Raw genomic sequence first — 19,690 nt, forward strand, 5'->3', positions numbered from 1 at the left:
TGAATAAATAGCAATGCTACAAAAGGATTGATCAGGTTTTCTTTTTCAAAATCCATAGCGAGTAATTAACCTTCCGACACCAATAGCGTTGTTCCGTATCTACAAGGCAGTTATCAGCTGTGGGATGGTATGCACTTACTTTGCCATATGTATGCTTTGTTGTAGTGGCAGACAGAGAGTTCAAACCGATGTAGAAACAGCAGCGTGCTTCATTTCGCATCCCATTTAACAGTTGGCAAATGAAGTTCAGTCAGGACTAATGTAGAATGATACAACAGTGTGGAGCAGGCTTCAGATTTCTTGCAACAACTCATCAGTCCTTTTCAAGTGTATATGCAAAGCACACAACCTCTAATACCCTGATGAAAAGGTCTGAAGATGATTATGAGGACCACTGCTCCCATCACTGAATGCACGCCATCCTACATTATGCAAACACTTCACAATTGCTTCACTGTTACTGTTTCAGAATTTTCCGACTCCTTCCAATGCAGCATCACCAGAGTGTCCACAACAGGTGGGCTGGAAACGTTCAAAAAAGCAACTCACTGTCATTGTTTTGAAAATAATTAGCTCTCAGAATTAAATTCGATTGCAGTGTGTGCGGTGTTCATGAATATCGAGGTAACAATGCTCCTTTAGCGTGCTTATGTATTCATAATGGGTACAAATGCCACTACATGTGTCACCACATTTTAGTGATTCGTTGTACGTCATTTCTCTATATATCGACTGAAATTAATTAATTCGCACTGATTGCACTATATCCTGTCTGCTAGTGGCAATAAGTAGACTGTCTTCTATGCTTTTTGGAATGCATCAAGTTCGGCTTCATGGCCCTCTCCGATTACATTTTTTGCATCCTATTTGAGGTGGGATGAAGTCTTTTCTGGTCAAATCTTTGCTGTTTCCATTCTTTCAGAAATGTAGCAAAATGTACCTGGGCCATGAGAAAATCTAATGTGAAGGAATACGTAACACAAAATAAATAATTGTCTGTTCACAGATAATGTCTGCTCAAATCCATGATGGGACCACAAAGCAGACGATATTGCCCAATAAGGACAATACAGAGATTTCAGATTACCAACTTGTAAGAATGGTTAACGAAGGTACATTCTTCAAACGATCCTTATGATATGTGATGTAGATAGATACGACAGCACCTATCTGGTATTTGAAAGATACATGCAGGTTGTGTTCATGATTATTAAAGCGAATGCAATGTTGCCATTTATCTCAAGAGGGTTGGAAGAGAAAACACCGTTTTGCCACTGAGATTTTATAAAGCTCTGGTTAGGCCCCATTTGGAGTGCTGTGTCCAGTTCTGGTCGCCACACCTCAGGAAGGACAGACTGGCACTGGGCGTGTCCAGCGGAGATTCACACGGATGATCCCTGGAATGGTTGGTATAGCATAAGAGGAACGGCTGAGGATCTGGAGATTGTATTCTTTGGAGTTTAGAAGATTAAGGGAAGATTTAATGGAAACTTACAAGATAATACATGGCTTAGAAAGGATGGATGCTAGGAAATTGTTTCCGTTCGGCGGAGTCTCGGACCCGTGGACACAGCCTTAGAATTAGAGGGGGTCAATTCAGAAAAGAAATGCGGAGACATTTCTTCACCCAGTGAGTGGTGGCCTCTGGAATTCATTGCCACAGAGTGCAGCGGAGGACGGGACGCTAAATGTCTTCAAGATAGAGATTGATAAATTGTTGATGTCACAAGTAATTAAGGGCTACGGGGAGAATGCTGGTAAGTGGAGTTGAAATGCCCATCAATCATGATTGAATGGTGGAGTGCACTCGATGGGCCGAATGGCCTTACGTCCACTCCTATGTCTCATGCTCTTATATTGTCTGTGCAATCTGAACTCACTATGATGTGACCGATCGCACAAACCATCGCAAGCTCAGATACCCTGGATAACTCAAACACCAAACCAATCGTGAAACATGTATGGCATGATGATTTTGTTTTAATGCAGTGAAACCTAATGACGACTGGTACTCGCAGACGTCACGGTAAAATAGAATGTGGACACTTGACGACAAGTAAAACTGGACAGCAGCGTAATTGAGGAAAAATGACACTTTCTTTTCTTGAATAGATATCAACGTTCTGAGAACTTTAGTTCGATGAAATAAAGGTGATTTCTAGCTCCAAAAATGAATATATAAGTAAAAGCGAACACAATAAGTAACACCTCACCTGGTATCCCGAAAACGATGAAAGAATATTAGAAATTTTCCGAATTTGTATTACTGCAGCTTGTGCCATCTTCGCTGAAGATGCCTTCTGACTGTTGATACACACGGATTTACACGTTCAAAGACATTTCGTACTGATACAAGAACGGGAACTTTGAAGCTCCTTTTAGTTAATTCATTCTCCACATCGCTCACAGTTCATTGAACTCAAAAAAGACACAAAGAGAACAACAAATTAAATAGTTAAAGTTTACTTCAAAATAATTAACGAACACAACATAATTTGAAACGTATATTCAGATATTTCGACAATGTGTGTTGCTTTTTGCTAAAAAAAAGCTTTTCGCAGCAATTTACCATTTTCTTAAAGCCATCTCTAAAACTTACATTTTCCAATCTGTTAGTCATTAGTAACAATCTCAAACGTTAGACTACCTTTCTGCTGCCCCTGTTTCTGACTTGAATGATGGAGATTTTTGTCACTATTGCATACTTCTCTGCTTTTGGTTCAGTGTTATTCATCGTTCCCTGTTATTGATTCCCTGGTGTTTTCCCACATAATGCGTTATGTTTATGCCGACATTTATTTGGATAATGCTGACACAAGATATGACTTTTCTGCAGTCTAAGTAATTTCAATTTCTTATTTGAAAAGAACACGAAGAGAGTGAAGAAAACGAAGGTTTCACATTACCCTCAATAAATCTATAAAAGTCAAAGCTGCTTCAAGTAATGGAATAGATTAAGAAAAGTATATCCTGATCGTTGGTGACGTGGGGATTATATTTTCCAAACAGGACAGTAACAAGATGTATGGTCAGCCTTAGCAAGTCATGAACAGATGGTAGGTAAATTGACTGGATAAATAGCGCATTGTTTCATGGTATAACACTCACATTAACTGAAGTGAACCTGAATGACATCACACGTGCAATCAGAAACATAATAGTTCGCACTGAACATCATATCACACACGGTCGCCAACTCAACACCCCGCATCACACAAGCCATCACACTCCTCGTCAAAATGCAACAACTTATAATGACCACCACATCACGAGCTCATCTACAAAAGCTGAAAATCCCTGCCATCACCAACAAAAAGCAGCCTCCACAAATAGCACATAGAACATAGAATTATACAGCGCAGAGCAGGCCCTCCAATCCTCGATGTTGTGACAACCTGTGAACTATTCTCATCTCGTCCACCTACACTATCCTATCATCATCCATGTGGTTATCCAAGGGTTGTGTAAAACTCCCTAATATGGCTGAGTTAACTACATTGGCAGGTCGGGCATTCCACGCCCTTATCACTCTCTGAGTAAAGAACCTGCCTGTTACATCTGTCTTAAATCTCTTGCCCCTTAATTTGTAGTTATGACCCCTCGTATAAGCTGACGTCATCATCCTAAGCAAAAGACCTTCACTGCCTACCCTATCTAATCCTCCTATCATCTTGTATGTTTCTCTCAAATCCCCTCACAGCCTTTTTCTTTCCAATGAGAACAGACCTAAGTCTCTCAGCCTTCCCTCATAAGGCCGTCCTCCAGACCAGGCAATATCCTCGTAACTCTCCTCTGCACCTTTTCCAATACTTCCACGTCGTCCCCGAAATATGGCGACCAAAGCTGTACACATTATTCTAAGTGCGGCCGTATTAGCTTTTTGCATAGTTGCAGCATGATATTGCGGCTTTGGAACTCATTTCCACTACCAATGAAAGCTAACACAAAGTATGTCTTCTTAACAACACAATCAATCTTGGTGGCAACTTTCAGGGATCAATGCACATGGATGACAAGATCCCTCTGCACATCCATACTACCAATAATCTTTCCATTGTCCCAGTATTCTGCCTTCCTGTTATTCTTCCCAAGGCGCATCACGTCACATTTAGCTGCATTGAACTCCATTTGCCACCTCTCAGCCCAATTGCGCAGTTTACCCAAGTCCCCCTGAAACCTGCAACATTCTTGCAAACTGTCCACTACTCCACTGACTTCACTATCATCTGCAAATTTAGAAATCCATCCATCTATGCTCTGTCCAAGACATTTATGAAAATGACGAACAACAGTGCGCCCAAAACAGGTCCTTGTGTCATACCATGAGTCACCAGACTCGAAATTGAATATTTTCCATCAACCACCACTCGCTGCCTTCTTTCAGAAAGTCAGGTTCTAAGCCAAACTGCGAAATCACCCTCAGTGTATGCTTCTGCATTTTCTCCAACAGTCCACCATGTGGAACCTTATCAAAGGCTTTCCTAAAGTCCATGTAAACAACGTTAACTGGCCTACCCTCTTCTGCATGCTTGGTCACCTTTTAAACAAAACTCTATCTCTCTCTGCCATTCCGTCTCTCTCACCTCCTCCCTTCCCCTCTTGCATACTTTGTCACTTTCCACTCTTCCATTTCTCTCACCTCTGCATCTCCCATTTCTCCCAATCCACTCTCTCCTCAATCTCTCGAGATGGCACTCCATCTTTAACCCCTCACTCTGTCTCTCTCTGCTCTCTCCATGACCTTCACACAATCTGCCTCCGACCACCCTCTCTCCCTCCTTCCAGTTATCTTCCTCCCCTTAGTCTCCCTCTGACTGTCACATTCCCTCTCGGTCACTCCCTGCTCCCCCAACGATCTTTTTACCAACGTGTCTGTCTCTCCAATCCTCTCCCTGTCTCTTCACACCATTTCCCTGTATTTTCTCCTCCCCATCTCTTTGACCCCCTCCCTCACTCTCTCGCTTCCACCTCCTTCTCTCTGTAAACACACCACCTCTCTTTCGCTCTCACTCTCACCCTCTCTCTCTACCTTTCCTTCTCTCACACCCGTCTCTCCCACCTCACTGTCACACCCTTCCTTCTAATCACCCTCTCTCTCGCTCTCGGTTGCTCCAAACTCCATCCTCTTTTACCATACCCATATGTCTCTCTGACTCTAGCTTTTCCGCACACTGTCTCCCCCTCAATCTCTATTCCACACCTGACCCCGCTCTCTGTCTCTCTGTCCCCTCTCTCTCTATGCCCTCACTCTCCACCCTCTCTCTCACCCCACACACTACCTCTTCCCTTCACTCTCTCTCCCTCCCATCATCCTCTTGGACTCTCCATCCTCCTCCCTCTCTCCCATTCACTCTCTACCATCCCAGTCTTCCCTTCCCCCTCTCTCTCCCTTTCCATTCCCCATCTCTCACTCCCATCGCTCCATCTCTGTCTCTCCCCCTTCTCCCTCTTTCACTGTCTCGCTCCTCACAACTTTCTCCTGCTCCTTCCCTCTCTGTCTGCCCGTCCCTCACTCTCCCTCTCACAATCTTTCAATCTCTTTCCTACCGCTCCTGCTCTCCCTGCCCCTCACTGTCTCTCCAGCCTCCCTCTCTCCCCAAATCTCTCCACGCTGTTCCACTAAATCTCGCCCTCCCTTTACACTTTCTCCCCTACAAACTTGAGTATCACTTTCTCTCTTTTCAAGGCTCAATACCTCCCCTTCAATCTCTTCCGCTCAGCCTCTCCCCTTTTTCTCTCTTCCTTCCACCTCTCTGTCTCAGCCGCTGTCCTCCAGCCCCTCACCCTACATGCCACCTTCTTCCCCTCTCTCCATCGTTCTCTCCCCCTCTCTACCCTACTCTCTCTTTCCCTCTCTCTACTCCCTTTTTTCTGTCTCTCCCTCACCCACTCCCCGCTCCAAACGTTTGTTTCTCATCCCTTCTCTCTTCCCTTCACCCTCACTCTCTCACTACCCTCTCTTTCTGCCACTCTGACTCTTTCTCACCCTTGCTTAGTCTCTCTCCACCCTTCCTACATTTCTCTTTATCCACCTTTCCCTCACTCTTCACTCCCCTTCACTCTCACTCTATCACAATCTCTCACCTTCTGCTCTCACCCCTCGCTCTCTCCACGCCCCTTCTCTCCCCAGTTCTACTCTCTACCCATCACCCACTGTGTCCCCCTTCCTCCCGCTCCCCTTACCACTCACTTTCTCTCCAACCGGATCTCTCTCTCTCTCTTCCAACCCTCTTGTTTCTCCCTTTCTGTCTTTCACAAACATGCCTCTCACTCTCTCTAGTTCCTTCTCTCTCCCAATCTGTGTCTCTCTGTCTCTCAATCACCCTCCTCCTCTCTCTCCCTTCCCCTCTCTCCTGCTCTCTCTAAATGCCCCTCCCCTGCATCTATCTCGTCTCCTCCAACAGTCTCAGTCTTCTCACCCTCTCTATCTTCCCTTTCTCTAACCTCCCTCTCTCTCCCCATCTCTCTCTCTCTCGCTCCTCGCTATCTCTGTTGCTTCACCACTCTCTTTCTGCTTTTTCTCACTCTCCCTTTCTCTCCCATTTCTCTCCCATCTCTCTCCCGCCTCCCTCTTGCTTCCTGTCCATCTCTCTCTCCCCTTCACCACGCTGTCTGCCCCTCCCTCTCTCTATATATCTCTGTCTCTCACCTCAAAAATCTCCCTATCTCCCCCAACTCCCTGCCTGCCCGCTCTTGATCCATCGCTTTATCCTCTCCATTCCTCTATCTCTCCCTCACTCTCACTCTGCCTCTCAATCAAATCCCCAAGCTTTACCCCATCTTTAATTGCCCACCCCCTCTCTCACTCTCTTCCTCCCATATATCTCTCCACACTCTGTTCTCTGTCTCCCTCCCACGCACTCTCCCCTCCACTTCCTCTATCTCTCCTTCCCCTTCCTCTGTGTCTCCCTAGCCCTTCCCTGCTCCCCAGCACACTGCCTCTGCGCTCTCTCTCTCCCTCATCCGCCCTGTCTCTCTCTTTCTTCCTCCATTTGTCTCACACCCTCCCTACATCTCTTCCACTCTCCTTCTCTTTCTCAACCCTCCCCTCTCTCTGTTCCTCCTTGCTCTCTAGACCCTCTCACTTTGTCTCTCGACCATCGCACCACTCGCTCACCCTACCCTCACCCTCCTCCTTCCCCTCTGTCTCTCGCCCCCCCTTTCTTTCCCATTCTCGCTCACCCTCTATCTTCCTCCCCTAACCGTCTGGCATCTCTCTCAATCAATGCCCCCCTCTCCTTCGCCCTCCTCTCCCCCAACTCCCTTCCTATCCTCTCTCTCCCCTCCCTCTCTCTAGAGATCCTTCCCAACTCTCTCTGTTCCCTGCCTCTCCAACTTCCGCCGCCTCCCTCTCTCTCTTTCTGCCTTCTCCTTACTCTGTCTGTCAACCTTCTCCCCATGCGCCCTCACTGTCTCCCTCCACTCTATGCCCAATTCTTCCTCTCCAATCCTTCTTTCTTTCCACGCCCTCTCTCACTCTCAATCCCACCCCTCCTATCTCGGTCTTCCCTTCTCATTCCCTCAGTCTCACTTTGTCTCCCAACTCCCTTTCTGTGAACTCGCTTCTCCATCTCCCTCTTCTCCCACTTCTCTCTCCCCGATCCCTCTCTTCTCCCCTTTTCTCTCTCCTATCTCCCTTCCTTCCCCAAACCCTCTCTCTCCCTCCCCCCAGACGCCCCTCCCTCTCACTCTCCCTTTCCCTCCCTCTCTAATCTTCCCCTCCATCTCACTCTCCCTCCTACTCTCACCTTCTTCATTTTCTCTCCCCACTCCCTCTGTCTCTCATCCTTCCTTGTCTCTCGATCACTCTCTCTGCCCTCTCCCTCTGTCTTTCTTTGTCACTGCGTCTCTCTCTCCATTAGCTCTCACTCTGTCGCCTCTCTATTTCCCATCACTCTTACTGCATCCCCCTCGCCGTCTCTCCCCCTCAATCGCCCTCTCTCTCACTCTCCCCTCCCCTCCTCTCTCTATTTTCCTTTCCTCTATCTTTCCCCTCATTTACTGTATCTCCGCTCACTCTCATACTGTCTCTACACCTCCATCTATTTCAACTCTCTTCTCTCCGCAAATTCTCTCTCATCCCATGCTCTCGCAATCTCCCCCTCTGTCTCTCGAACCTCTCTCTGGCACACTTACCCTACAACTCTCACTATCTCTCTCTCTTCCTCCCCTCCCTCTCACTGAGCTACCTTGCCCCTCTCTGTTAGTGCCTCACCGTTCCTTCTCCCACATCTTCCCTCCCTGTCTTCCCTCTCTCTCCCCACTCCCTCTTTTTCTCCCCTTTACTCACTCTTTCTCTCTCACAGTATCTCTCGCTCCCTTTCTCACCCACCACTCTCGTTTACCGCTCCATCTCTCTGCCCGACTCTCTGTCCCCATCTCCGTCTCTGCTACCCACTCTCTCTTCCCTCACATGATCCCTGTCTCTCCGTTCACACTCTTTATCCCCCACTCTATCTCCTGCCGCTCTCCATCTCCCACAGTCTCCCTCCCTTCACTCTCTCTCCTGACTCACTGTCTATCTTTGTCGCCACTATCCCTTTCTGCCTCCACTTGCTCTCACTCAACTGTCTGTCTCACTCAATTCTCTCTCTCAGCCATTCTCTTTCTCTCCATCCTGTGCTCTCTCCCAATCACTCTCTCTTCCCAAACTTCATTCTCTCCCACCACTATTCCCTCTCACGCCTACCTCTCTCCCCCTTTCTCTATGCCATCTCGCTCCCCACACGCTCTCTGCTGCCACTGTCACTCCGCCCACTCCATCTCACCCACTCGCTATCTCCCCACACTCTCTGACCGTAACTCTGTCACTCACTCCCCACAATCGATCTCTCACACTCTCTCTCAACTCCGTCTCCCTCCCTTCCCTAACCCTCCCAATACCTCTCTCTCTGTACCTCCCCTCCTTCTCTCTCTCTCCGTCCCCGGCAACTCCCACTTCCTCTCTCCCTGTCTCCCCATTTCTCGTCCCTACCACGTCGCTCTACCCCCACTCCCTCTCTGTATTTGCCACTGTTTCTCCCCATACCATCGCTCCAGTTCCTCTCCCTCAAATCTCTCCCTGTTTCACCCCCTCTCTCGCTGCTCCTCGACCTCAACACCCTCGCTCTTCCCCACACCACTTCCACTCTCTGTGTTTGTCTCCACCTCACTCTCTCTCTCTCCCGCTCACGTGCTCTTTCCCCATATCACTCTACTTCCGCAGAGAAACTCTCTCACCTCACTCTCTCCCCACTATTTTCTCTCTCTTCGTCTCCATCTCTCCTCCCCACTCTCTATCAGACCCACCTTCTCCACCAACTTTCTCTCTTCCCCGCTCTCTCTTCATTAGACACTCTGCATTTAGCACACTCCATTATACTCTCTTTCCCCCAACATCTCAGACCCAACTCTCTGTCGCACTCATTCTCTCTATGCCCCCCTCTCTCCCCACACTGTCTCTCCCCCACTCTGTCTCCACTACACCACATTCTTCTTCTCACCGACTCTGTCTCTCTGTGACCTACCTTCTCTCAATATCCCCCACTGACTATCATGACATACCACATGTTATCTCTCTGTCTCCACTCCCCCTTTTGCTCGCCCTCCCTCTCTCTCTCTCCACTAGATTCTGTCTCCCCACTGACTCTCTACCACAGTCTCTCTTCACTCTCTGTCTCTATAACGCACTCCTTCCTCCACTCATTGTCTCTCTCTCTCTACCCCATTCTCTCTCCACTCTCTCTCTATTCCACCACAATGCACTCTTTCACTCACTTCTCTCTCTCCCACTCTCACTCTCTGCATCCCACTCTTTCACACTCTCCCTCACTCTCTCTCCCCACTCTCTCAAACCTCCCACTCTGTCTCTTCCTCTCTCATCCCCACCCGCTCCTTCTTAATCTCTCTCTGTCTTTCTCTGCCCCTCCCTCCCTGCCTGCCCCTTTTACTGATTCTCCCGCCCTCGCTCACTCTCTGTCTGAAACACTATCTCTGCTTTCCATCTCTATCCCACTGACCCAGAGATGTGAGGTCGGTGGTGAATCTGTGCTTTGGAGGGAGGAGAGAGATGTGTGGGGTGTGGGAGATGGAAGAAAATTGAGCATAGGTAGAAAGGCTCCAGAGAGATTGAAATACTTCAGAAAGTGAACCAGAGGCAGCAGGAGAATGAGAAAGAAAGGGGGAGAGACAGAAAAGACGGGAGGTGGGTGGTGACTCCGGGAGGTGGTGGGGTTGGATGAGACAGTGAGAGGGAAAAGGGAGAGAAAGCGAGAGCAGAACAGAAAGAGACTGTGTGCAAAGAGAGAGGGAGAGAAATGAGAATAAAATGAGGGGAGAGGAAATGCGGAGAGAATCCAAGACAGAGGACGATGGGGGAAGAGTGAGAACTTGTGTTCGAGAATGAGAGAGATAGACAGAAACAGTTGAGCAGAGATAGAACATAGAAAATAGAAGAGTACTGCACAGAAGAGACCCTTCAGCCTACGATGTTGTGCCGACCATTGATCCTCATGTCTGCAGAATCAAATGTCTGTGACCATATGCATTCCTGTAGTCTCTTAAATGTCGCCAATGACTTTGCTTCCACAACTGCTGCTGGCAACGCATTCCATGCTCTCACAACTCTCTGTGTAAAGAACCCGCCTCTGACATCCGCTCTATACTTTCCTCCAACCAACTTAAAACTATGATCCCTCGTGTTAGCAATTTCTGCCCTGGGAAATAGTTTCTGGCTATCAAGTCTATCCATGCCTCTCATTATCTTGTATACTCAATTCAGTTCCATCTCCTCCTCCTTTTCCCCAATGAAAAAAAGTCCGAGCTCAGTCAACCTCTCTTCACAAGATCGGCCATGTTCGGTCTAACCAAAATTGTATAGAGCTGCACCAAAATCTCATGACTCTAAAACTCAATCCCCCTCTTAATATAAAGCCAAAACACCGTATGCTTTCTTAACAAAACTGTCCACTTAGGTGGCCATTTTGAGGGATCTACGTACCTGTACACCAAAATCCCTCTGTTCCTTTACACTGCCAAGAATCCTATCCTTAATCCTGTACTCCGCTTTCCAATTCGTCCTTCCAAAATGCATTACCTCGCATATATCCAGGTTCAACTCCATTCGCCACCTCCCAGACCATCTCTGTGTCCTGGCAATGACTCGCTGCAGCCTACAACAGCACTCTAGACTGTCAAGGACACCTCCCACCTTTGTGACATCTGCACACTTGCTGACCCATCCTTCAATCCCCTCACCGAAGTCATTAATAAAAATTACAAACAGTGGAGTGCCAAGGACAGAGCGCTGTGGAACACCACTCACCACTGTCTTCAAGGCATAATATTTTCCTACTACTACCACTCTCTTTCTTCTGTTAGCCAGCGAATTCTGTATCCAGACAGCTAACTTCGCCAGTAACCCATTCCTCCTGACCTTCTGAATGAGCATACCATGGGAAACCTTATCAAATGGCTTGCTGAAGTCCATATACACCACATCCACAGCTCGACCCTCATCAACTTTTCTAGTCACAATTTCAATGAACTCGATAAGATTTGTGAGGCATGACCTACCCCTCACAAAGCCGTATTGACTGCACTTAATCAAGCCATGCTCTTTCAAATGATCATAAATCCTATCCTTCAGAATCCTTTCTAACACCTTGCAGGCGACAGACGTGAGATTTACTGGTCTGTAATTGCCGAGGAGTTCCCTATTTCCTTTCCTGAAGAGGGGAATTACATTTGACTCTCTCCAGTCCTCAGGTAGGACTCCACTGGAGAGCAAGAATGCAAAGATCTTCGCAAGTGGCGAAGCAATTGCATTTCTCGTTTCCGAAAGCAGCCGAGAACAAATCTGGTCCGGGCCAGGCGACTTGTCGATCTTAATGTTTGACAGAATTTCAGCTTCCTCTAACTCTATCCATTCCAGCATGCACACCTGCTCTTCAAAGCTTTCATTCACTACAAAGTTCATTTCTTTCGTAAAGACAGAAGAAACAAAACGCATTTAGGTCTTCCCCGACATCCTCCAAATCCACACACAAGTTCCCTATGCTATCCCTGATCGGCCCTACTCTTTTTTGACCATTCTCTTATACCTCATAAAAGAGATAAATGTCTTTGTGTTCTCCCTAAATTGTTCTGCCAAGCCTTTCTCGTGTACCCTCCTGGCTCTCCTCAGACCGTTTCTGAGCTCCGTCCTCGCTTGCCTGTAATCCTCTAGAGCTGAGCTTGACTATAGCTCCCCCTACCTTATGTAAGCTACCTTCTTTTGTTTAACGAGAAGCTCCACCGTTCTCGTCATCCAAGGTTCCTTTATCTTACCCATTCTTGTCTATTCTCGAAGGACATAAGTATTCATCACTCGCAACAACTGTTCCTTAAACAGTCTCTACATGTCTATAGTATCTTTACCACGGTACAATTGCTCTCAGGCCATGCTTCCTGACTCATGTCTAATCGCATCATAGCTTCGTCTTCCTCAAATAAATTTCCTCCCATTTTGCCTAATCCTCCCTTTCTCCATAGTTATGTAGAATGCGAGGCAGCTGTGGTCACTATCACCAAAATGCTCTACCACGACATGATCTGATACCTGCCCCTGCTCGTTTCCGAGCACCAATCTAGAATGGTCTTTCCTCTCGTCGGCCTGTCAATGTACTGAGTTAGGAAACCCTTCTGAACAAACCTTAAAAAAACAGCTCCATTCAAAGCTTCTACTGGTACGAGGGTCCAATCAATATTAGGAAAGTTAAAGTCACCCATTACAACAACCCTACTCCGTCCACACTTTTCCAAAATCTGCCGTCCTATGCTTTCTTCAATCTCCCTGCTGCTATTGCCGGGATTGCAGTAAATCCCTAACGAGGTGATTGCTCCCTTGCTGTTCCTAATTTACACCCATAGTGACTCGGTAGGCAGATCTTCCTCGACAATGGAAACTTCTGAAGCTGTGTTACCCTCTCTGATTAGTATTGCAACACCCCCATCTCTTATTCCCACTCTCTATTTTTTAAATGTTCTAAACCATGGAACATCCAGCAAACATTCCTGCCCCTGAGAAACTCCTGTCTCTGTTATGGCCACAACATCATAGCACCAGATACTGATCCATGCCCTAAGTTCATCACTTTTATTTCTGATACTTCTTGCGTTAAAGCAAACGCACTTTAACTGATCCCTTGGTTCCTTCCCATGAAATTCCTTCGCACCAGCTGGTCTACGTCTTGCTATTGCCTCATCTGTATCAACTCTCACCTCCGGTATGCCGCTCAGTTTACCACCCCTTGCATATTACTTTAATACCTCTCGAATTACTCGAGCAAACCTTCCACCCAGGACATTGGACCCCTTCCAGTTCAGTTGCAATCTTTACTTCTTGTTCAGGTCCCACCTTCCCCAGAACGCATCCCAATTATCTACATATCTGAAGACCTCCCTCCTACACCAGCTGTGCAATCATGTGTTAAGCTGCGCCCGATCCCTGTTCCTCGTCTCGCTATCTCGTGGCACCGGCACTAAACTAGAGAACGCAGCTCCTTTCGTCCTGATTTGCAGATTCCATCCTAATTCCTTTAAATCACTTTTTATATCCTCAATCCTTTTTCTGTCAATATCATTAGTGCCAATATGTATCACGATTTCTGGCTGTTCGCCTTCCCCTTTTAGAACCTTATACACCCGATCAAAGACGTTCTGGACTCTGGCATCACAGAGGAAACAAACCTTCCGGGAGTCCCAATCCTGACCACAGTATCTCCTGTCGATTCCCCTAACTGTCGAGTCCCCGACCACGAGTAATTTTCTATTCTTCCTCCTTCACTTCTTTGCCACAGTGTTCGGCTCAGTGCCAGAGGAACTGACAAATATGGCTTTCCTCTGGTAGGTCATCCCCCCAGCAGTATCCAAAACGGTATACTTATTGCTGGGGGAATGTCCACAGGGGATCTCTGTGCTATCTGTCTGTCCCCTTTTCTCACTCTAACAGTAACCTAGATGGGGGTACTCTTGTACAGAGAGGAATTCTGCTGAAACCAAGGTCTGTGTGGGTGTCCCAGAGGTGAAAGCAAGGACAGAGCCACTGAAATCCCACCCGTGAGTTCAGGCCCGGTCCCCTCCCCTTCCCTGAGGACGGGTACTTGCAGCTGATTCTGTTTGTGTCTAGCTCAGCTTATTCAAAACAAAGATTAAGGAAAAAATACAGTTCATTCTGCTGCTTGGCACATTTTAATTTTTTTATTGTTTTCACATTGAAGTGATACATACATTGAGTGGGATAGTGCTTTTTCTCACTGGTCCCTTAATTTGAAGAAGCATTGAAATGTGTCCCTGTAAAATCCTATGGGATAAGTTTGGATAAATCAGCACTACTTCCTGTCTCTTAACACATCAACAGGTTGCTTCATTATTGAAATATTGAAATGAAATGAGAACATTGCAGGTAGATTTATTACTGAGTGAATTTCATTGATTGATGAATTTGGATAAAGGGATATTTCAGCACAATTTTCAGCTGTTGTCTGAACTTAGTCTGGGTCACGGCATAAATCGCAGTATTTGTGCAGCAACTGAGGAGCTGCAGCATGAAGCCCAATTCCCGCACAAAGTGATGGAGAGTCACAGACTCATACCCGATCCAATACATCCGATACCATATAGAATACTGCGCTAAGGTTGACCATAAAAGTATGAAATTGGCCGAGATTACAAACAGTAAAATGATGGATTTTTTTCGATTTCTCAATTCTGTGTCAGACTGAGTGTGTCCACTGGTGTGAGCGCGGAGTCGCCTGCGGGCTCTACTGGTCACTAAAATGTGCCTGACCGTGAAAGCATTGAGCAGCAGAATCAGGAGAAATGGGAGAGCCGGTGTTAGAATGTTATGGAGGAACTCGATTGTGACCCAGGTCGGGGAGAATCGAACAGCGTGTGTTACATCACAAAACCAGGGGCTGTTATCCAGCCAGGACCAACCTGGGAGCATAAAATACCAGAAAGTGTTCTTCAAACAACTCAGCACACTCACTGTTGCCAGAACCACTGCCGCCATTTTCTCACTGCAATATTTCCTTTTCAGCTTCTGGCAACATATGTCCACGAACCGATCAAAGGTGAAAGTGACGGTGAACCAGACAGAACAGTCAGTAGCTGCATAAAGCAGGACGGCGTGGATGTTACACACGGGGATGTACCACAGGAAATTAAACTGTTCCCGATAAACAATGGGAATGTGTCTCAGTATCAGGTCGAGAATAATGACCAGTAGATCTGCCATTGCCATGGCCCCCAGTTAACGTCTGACACGTGGAGACAATCCACAATCTTTATAAAGCAGGACGCAGATCGTCGCTACGTTAACTGTGAGGAAGGAAAACAAACATATTATACGTCTGCTTTGAACAAAGTGACTAGTTTGATTTACGAGTCAGTGAGATTTCAAATGTGTTCTTGTATTCAGAGTTTTATTAAAATAATTGGAGCTGCAATAACAAATGAGAACGTCTGAATTACTGAGAAAAATCTATCACAAAGCACAGAAACACATCCCTCCACAAATACACAGAAACACACCCAAAAGAACAGATGATTTGTACAACATTCCAGCACACTTGATCAATCAAGAGCAGACACAGGCCACTTATTTGCACTACCGAATACGGAGGGAGACTACATTGCTGTCCAGAAGGATTCTCTCCCAGTTCCTTAAAGACAAATGGACTTTGGAGATTTTTGTGTTTTAGTCTGATTTGTGGTCGATCCTCTTTCATGAAGGAACGTAAACGCAGTTAAAACGTATTCAGTCTTTTAACTACCCGAGGGGACTACAGAATAATGTCTCCTTCTCTCTGGAATAGTTTCTCTTCCCTTGGGATATTATCTTTCGTTCAAATCACTGACGTCCGGGCACTCACCAAAAATATCAGGTGCAGAATGTTCCAGGGAAATTCAGTTATGCAAAGTTGGGTACAGAATGCTTTGTGGAATGTCCCGTATATAATCTTTGGAGGAATGTCAATTGCAATCAGTTGCGGAGAATGTCAGTTATGGAATGGTGTGTGTAGAATGCTCTGGGGAATGAAGGATATGGAATGATCCAGGGGATTTCGGTTGTAGAATGGTGGATGTAGAATGTTCAGTGAATGCCAGTTATAGAATTTTAAGGGAAATGTTGGGTGTAGATTGTTATAGGGAATGTCACGTAATTTCCCTCCACCTCCTTTTCAGTTCTGTCTAACAATCCCTAAGGTTAAATGTTCCGGATATCCAGTTCCCTATATTAAACAACTTGTAGTCATGTCTCTGCAATGTCATTTAGTCATATTCATTTCCTTCAATGGTTGTATTGAATTCCTCCGTCTGTTTTGTGAGTACAACACACATTCAGATAGAGTGCCTTTCATTCAGCTTTTAAATCCTCTATTTCATTCTCCATTGTGACCCTCATTTCTCAATTTCACCCGGTCAGAAAACAGTCTGACACCGTTATACTCACAGTATCAGGACTGATGGATAATATTGCCTGAAGCCCCATCACCCTCCCTGTGTTCAACCTGTTCCATCGACAGCATTGATTCCCACACCACCAACACCCCCCCACACTCCGAGCCGAGTTCACCGTGGGATACAGTCCCGAAAGGACATACCCTGGAATTCCCCAATATTTATTTCAGAACCCGTGAATCTCATGGTAGCAGGTCAAAGGTGGTCAAGGAAATTTGATGCACTACATTTACAGCCCTTCTCACCGTCCCTCTGTGATAAACCCGTTCCCCTCGATGTTGATAAAGAATCTGAGGTAGCACTGAGAGTGACAAGGACACAAACATACGCTGTGTGGCACTCCAAAATCTATCACCAAGAGTGTCTTCACAGGTCCACTATTTTCTGAGCAGGGCAAAACTTCACACACACAGCAGCCATATAGTGGGCAATGATGGGGGAAACCAAAGAGAGAGGAACAATTTCACCAAACTAATTGTCACAGATGGATCTGTCCCGAACAATGGCTGGAGGTGTACACAGCATGCAGTCCTGGTGGAGGGAAAGTCTCTTACTGGAGATACAGCCCACTGTGTTATGTTGCAGTATCGCCTGCGAAGTAGGACACACTTCTAAAAGACTGAACAAATGCAAACTGGTCATCCATGAGGCACTGAATGTTAACAGCAGCTGCAGTATCAATGGCGTCCCACCATCATAACAGAGTAAGTGGGCTGTTCACCGGTGTTTCCAAAATATTCAGCACGGTTCACAACGACACTGATGCAGAAAAAATGCCATTCAGCCTATCAACATTTTTAGTCAGGGTCTGAATGAAGCCATTTATTGACTTGAGACTGATATTCAGAATTGGGCAAATCTTTTCGGTCTCACGTCTGTTACGCATGAAGTGGAAGGGAATATTCAGCCTTTTGAACCTTCTGCGCATGAATATTGGAAGGACTGGTTATTGAGCCGGAAGCAGGGATACATTACAGATGAATCATTCTTTATCAATTCAATGAAATTAACAACCGCAATAACGTCGTGACTAGTGTTGGTGCCTCAACTGTTTGTAACGAATACCAACATTTTCGAAAATGGAAGATATGTATTCTAACTAAAATTGACAGCGAAATAGGTTGTCAAAAATAGGTAGTGAATCTATATTTAGATAAAAAATTGAAAACAATTTGGCAGCTTGAATATAACGTGGGTATCCGTGAACATTTTAATCTTTCAGGAAGAATAAAATGTTTATATTCCATAAAAAAGAAAGAGATTACAGGACTGACTGAAGGGTTCTGTCTGACCCGTTCAGACGTGAGAAGTGTTTCTCAAGCTGCCTGATTGTCGGTTCCAGTGGCCCCATTTTTCTCAGAACACATGGGGCATTTTGATGTGGCTGGTTGGTGGTGCAACGTGGTGAGGGGTAGCGCGTTTTCAGCGAGGTACAAAGGGGACGGCCTTTATCCAAGAGGCCATCCTTTCTTTATACATGATGACCTGAGACGATGGGAATTGTTGACTGGTTCTGAATGAAGAGGCTGTTGATTCTGCCAGGACAGTGGGAATTCTTTAATGTGAGGTACTATACATAGACACCATGCAACATTAGTGGAGTGAGAGATGGTGTGGAGAATGATAAGAATAATGAGAAAAAAAAAGGCATATAAGGGTTTCCTTATAATACATTCTTAATTCACAACAGAGGAGATAACGTTTCAGCACAGAGCACTGTGTATATGAAGTTTTACTCGGCACAACCCAGCGTTTTCCCATTGCCAAACATAGTGCAGACCACAATGCATTGATCCACAACAAGGGAGAACATTGCAACATTTTCACTGCACTCGTTATAGTGTTCACGTAAAAAAATTGAACGTTAAAGTGAGTTGGTACGTTATTCACACAATGCTGCAGTTTCTGCGGGGCGTATGTTCGCCAGAGACTGTACTTTTATTTCACTTTAAAGACAAGAGAGAGAGAGACACAGATTTTGTGAATGTGGAGGCACATTTGGAACTCCATTTTAATGGATTCACTCTGGAAACAACATCAACCCTAATTCTCAGAGACGCAGATGCATGGATACATATATTAATACTCTAGAAAACACACATAACGACACAGGCAAACGCAGATACAGAGAAATGCACACAGGCGCACACACAAAATCATAAACAGACAGATTCATGCAGACCTTCGACCCTTCATTCCTGCATTGCCCTTCAGTAAGACCATGTTTGATGTGATCCTGACATCACTGTTATTTCCTTTTGAGAAATATGATAGGGCACATGACTGAGCAGTCAGAGTGGGAAGACATCTGGATCAGTGGTAGCCTTTATATTAGTTTGAAAATTGTTCTAAAAATAAAGTCATATAGTCGTAGAGATGTACAGATTGGAAACAAACCCTTCGGTCCAACCTGTGCAAGCCAACCAGATATCCGAACACAATCTAGTCCCACCTGCCAGTACCCGGCCCATATCGAACCAAACCCTTCCAATTCATGTACCCATCCAAATGGCTCTTTAATGTTGCTAATTTACCAGCCTCCACCACTTTCTCTGGAAGCTCATTCCATAATGTACCACCCTCTGTGTGAAAACGTTGCACCTTATGTCCTTAATATCTTTCCCCTCTCATCCTAAAACTATGCCTTCTATTTCTGGATTTCCCGACCCCGGGGAAAAGCCTTTGCCTATTTACACTATTCATGGCCCTCACAGTTTTGTCGACCTCTATAAGGTTGCCCCTCAGTCTCCGACGCTTCAGGTAAAACAGCCCCAGCCTGTTCAGCCTCTCCCTATGTCTCAAATTTCCAATTCTGGCAACATCTTTGTAAACCTTTTCTGAACCGTTTCAAGTTTCATAACTTATTTCCGATCCGAGACAGACCAGAATTGCATGCAAAATTCCAACCAATGACCTATACAGCCGCAACATAATCTACCAACTCCTGTACTAAATAGACTGACCAATAAAAAAGGCATACCAAACCTTTTCTTCACTATCCTATCGACCTGCAAGTCAAAGTTTAAGGAGCTATGAACCTGCACTCCAAGGTCTCTTTGTTCAGCAACAATCCCGAGGACCTTAACATGAAGTGTCTAAGTCCTGCAAAGATTTTCTTTCCAAAAATGCAACACCTCACATTTATTTGAATTAAATCCATTTGCCACTTCTCAGCCCATTAGCCCATCTGGTCAAGATCCTGTTGTAA

This window comes from Hemiscyllium ocellatum, unplaced genomic scaffold (assembly GCF_020745735.1).
Source record: "Hemiscyllium ocellatum isolate sHemOce1 unplaced genomic scaffold, sHemOce1.pat.X.cur. R23, whole genome shotgun sequence".
Classification (NCBI taxonomy): Eukaryota; Metazoa; Chordata; class Chondrichthyes; order Orectolobiformes; family Hemiscylliidae; genus Hemiscyllium; species Hemiscyllium ocellatum.